The sequence below is a fragment of the Poromitra crassiceps genome (genome assembly GCF_964638095.1).
Source record: "Poromitra crassiceps genome assembly, contig: HAP1_SCAFFOLD_314, whole genome shotgun sequence".
Lineage (NCBI taxonomy): Eukaryota > Metazoa > Chordata > Actinopteri > Beryciformes > Melamphaidae > Poromitra > Poromitra crassiceps.
The window spans coordinates 156,524-160,874 of NW_028152088.1; positions in this window are offsets into that span (position 1 = coordinate 156,524).

Here is a 4,351-nt window from a genome sequence, read left to right on the forward strand (position 1 = left end):
CAACATCCTCGCTGTCAGTGACCCTATACTCACCCTCTCCACAACATCCTCGCTGTCAGTGGTCCTACTCACCCTCTCCACAACATCCTCGCTGTCAGTGGTCCTACTCACCCTCTCCACAACATCCTCACTGTCAGTGACCCTATACTCACCCTCTCCACAACATCCTCGCTGTCAGTGGTCCTACTCACCCTCTTTACAACATCCTCGCTGTCAGTGACCCTATACTCACCCTCTCCACAACATCCTCGCTGTCAGTTACCCTATACTCACCCTCTCCACAACATCCTCGCTGTCAGTGACCCTATACTCACCCTCTCCACAACATCCTCGCTGTCAGTGACCCTATACTCACCCTCTCCACAACATCCTTGCTGTCAGTGACCCTATACTCACCCTCTCCACAACATCCTCGCTGTCAGTGACCCTATACTCACCCTCTCCACAACATCCTCGCTGTCAGTGACCCTATACTCACCCTCTCCACAACATCCTCGCTGTCAGTGACCCTATACTCACCCTCTCCACAACATCCTCGCTGGCAGTGACCCTATACTCACCCTCTCCACAACATCCTCGCTGTCAGTGACCCTATACTCACCCTCTCCACAACATCCTCGCTGTCAGTGACCCTATACTCACCCTCTCCACAACATTTTTATTTAGTGTAGGGGAAATGTTTGCTCAACTCCAGTAGTCCAGTGTGTGTGGACGCCATTAGCAATACCTTGTTTGGCCACAGGGCGTCTCCACTGCCCTCTGTGACCTGATTAACCATACATGAGGTGGAATTAGTTTATTTATCTTAACCCATTGATACCTGATGCAGCATTTGTGTGTGTATCCCTTTAAGACCGCGAACCATGTGACGCGGTTCGCGGTCTTAAAGGGATACACACACGACTCCCAAACGATTCAGGACTTTTTCATTGAATTGGTCCTAAGAAACCTAAGTCTCTCCATCCGTATAACAGAGTAGAGGTCATATGCGTCCACCACAGTTGGAAAGAAGGTGAAGAGGATGACTTCCATTCCTTCAGAATCCGTTTTTCGGCAACAGTTGTCCCTTGTGTTAGAGACTGTTGCGCAGCTGTAGCCAAGTTCAGAGAGGACTCTGAGCAGCCCAAGATGGCGAGACCCTACTCACCCTCTCCACAACATCCTCGCTGTCAGTGACCCTATACTCACCCTCTTTACAACATCCTCGCTGTCAGTGACCCTATACTCACCCTCTCCACAACATCCTCGCTGTCAGTGGTCCTACTCACCCTCTCCACAACATCCTCGCTGTCAGTGACCCTATACTCACCCTCTCCGCAACATCCTCGCTGTCAGTGGTCCTACTCACCCTCTTTACAACATCCTCGCTGTCAGTGACCCTATACTCACCCTCTCCACAACATCCTCGCTGTCAGTGACCCTATACTCACCCTCTCCACAACATCCTCGCTGTCAGTGACCCTATACTCACCCTCTCCACAACATCCTCGCTGTCAGTGACCCTATACTCACCCTCTCCACAACATCCTCGCTGTCAGTGACCCTATACTCACCCTCTCCACAACATCCTCGCTGTCAGTGACCCTATACTCACCCTCTCCACAACATCCTCGCTGTCAGTGACCCTATACTCACCCTCTCCACAACATCCTCGCTGTCAGTGACCCTATACTCACCCTCTCCACAACATTTTTATTTAGTGTGGGGGAAATGTTTGCTCAACTCCAGTAGTCCAGTGTGTGTGGACGCCATTAGCAATACCTTGTTTGGCCACAGGGCGTCTCCACTGCCCTCTGTGACCTGATTAACCATACATGAGGTGGAATTAGTTTATTTCTCTTAACCCATTGATACCTGATGCAGCATTTGTGTGTGTATCCCTTTAAGACCGCGAACCATGTGACGCGGTTCACGGTCTTAAAGGGATACACACACGACTCCCAAACGATTCAGGACTTTTTCATTGAATTGGTCCTAAGAAACCTAAGTCTCTCCATCCGTATAACAGAGTAGAGGTCATATGCGTCCACCACAGTTGGAAAGAAGGTGAAGAGGATGACTTCCATTCCTTCAGAATCCGTTTTTCGGCAACAGTTGTCCCTTGTGTTAGAGACTGATGCGCAGCTGTAGCCAAGTTCAGAGAGGACTCTGAGCAGCCCAAGATGGCGAGACCCTACTCACCCTCTCCACAACATCCTCGCTGTCAGTGACCCTATACTCACCCTCTTTACAACATCCTCGCTGTCAGTGACCCTATACTCACCCTCTCCACAACATCCTCGCTGTCAGTGGTCCTACTCACCCTCTTTACAACATCCTCGCTGTCAGTGACCCTATACTCACCCTCTTTACAACATCCTCGCTGTCAGTGACCCTATACTCACCCTCTCCACAACATCCTCGCTGTCAGTGGTCCTACTCACCCTCTCCACAACATCCTCGCTGTCAGTGACCCTATATACTCACCCTCTCCACAACATCCTCGCTGTCAGTGGTCCTACTCACCCTCTTTACAACATCCTCGCTGTCAGTGACCCTATACTCACCATCTCCACAACATCCTTGCTGTCAGTGACCCTATACTCACCCTCTCCACAACATCCTCGCTGTCAGTGACCCTATACTCACCCTCTCCACAACATCCTCGCTGTCAGTGACCCTATACTCACCCTCTCCACAACATCCTCGCTGTCAGTGACCCTATACTCACCCTCTCCACAACCTCCTCGCTGTCAGTGACCCTATACTCACCCTCTCCACAACATTTTTATTTAGTGTGGGGGAAATGTTTGCTCAACTCCAGTAGTCCAGTGTGTGTGGATGCCATTAGCAATACCTTGTTTGGCCACAGGGCGTCTCCACTGCCCTCTGTGACCTGATTAACCATACATGAGGTGGAATTAGTTTATTTCTCTTAACCCATTGATACCTGATGCAGCATTTGTGTGTGTATCCCTTTAAGACCGCGAACCATGTGACACGGTTCGCGGTCTTAAAGGGATACACACACGACTCCCAAACGATTCAGGACTTTTTCATTGAATTGGTCCTAAGAAACCTAAGTCTCTCCATCCGTATAACAGAGTAGAGGTCATATGCGTCCACCACAGTTGGAAAGAAGGTGAAGAGGATGACTTCCATTCCTTCAGAATCCGTTTTTCGGCAACAGTTGTCCCTTGTGTTAGAGACTGTTGTGCAGCTGTAGCCAAGTTCAGAGAGGACTCTGAGCAGCCCAAGATGGCGAGACCCTACTCACCCTCTCCACAACATCCTCGCTGTCAGTGACCCTATACTCACCCTCTTTACAACATCCTCGCTGTCAGTGACCCTATACTCACCCTCTCCACAACATCCTCGCTGTCAGTGGTCCTACTCACCCTCTTCACAACATCCTCGCTGTCAGTGGTCCTACTCACCCTCTCCACAACATCCTTGCTGTCAGTGGTCCTACTCACCCTCTCCACAACATCCTCGCTGTCAGTGACCCTATACTCACCCTCTCCACAACATCCTCACTGTCAGTGGTCCTACTCACCCTCTTCACAACATCCTCGCTGTCAGTGGTCCTACTCACCCTCTCCACAACATCCTCACTGTCAGTGACCCTATACTCACCCTCTCCACAACATCCTCGCTGTCAGTGGTCCTATTCACCCTCTTTACAACATCCTCGCTGTCAGTGACCCTATACTCACCCTCTCCACAACATCCTCGCTGTCAGTGACCCTATACTCACCCTCTCCACAACATCCTCGCTGTCAGTGACCCTATACTCACCCTCTCCACAACATCCTCGCTGTCAGTGACCCTATACTCACCCTCTCCACAACATCCTTGCTGTCAGTGACCCTATACTCACCCTCTCCACAACATCCTCGCTGTCAGTGACCCTATACTCACCCTCTCCACAACATCCTCGCTGTCAGTGACCCTATACTCACCCTCTCCACAACATCCTCGCTGTCAGTGACCCTATACTCACCCTCTCCACAACATCCTCGCTGTCAGTGACCCTATACTCACCCTCTCCACAACATCCTCGCTGTCAGTGACCCTATACTCACCCTCTCCACAACATCCTCGCTGTCAGTGACCCTATACTCACCCTCTCCACAACATTTTTATTTAGTGTGGGGGAAATGTTTGCTCAACTCCAGTAGTCCAGTGTGTGTGGACGCCATTAGCAATACCTTGTTTGGCCACAGGGCGTCTCCACTGCCCTCTGTGACCTGATTAACCATACATGAGGTGGAATTAGTTTATTTCTCTTAACCCATTGATACCTGATGCAGCATTTGTGTGTGTATCCCTTTAAAACCGCAAACCATGTGACACGGTTCGCGGTCTTAAA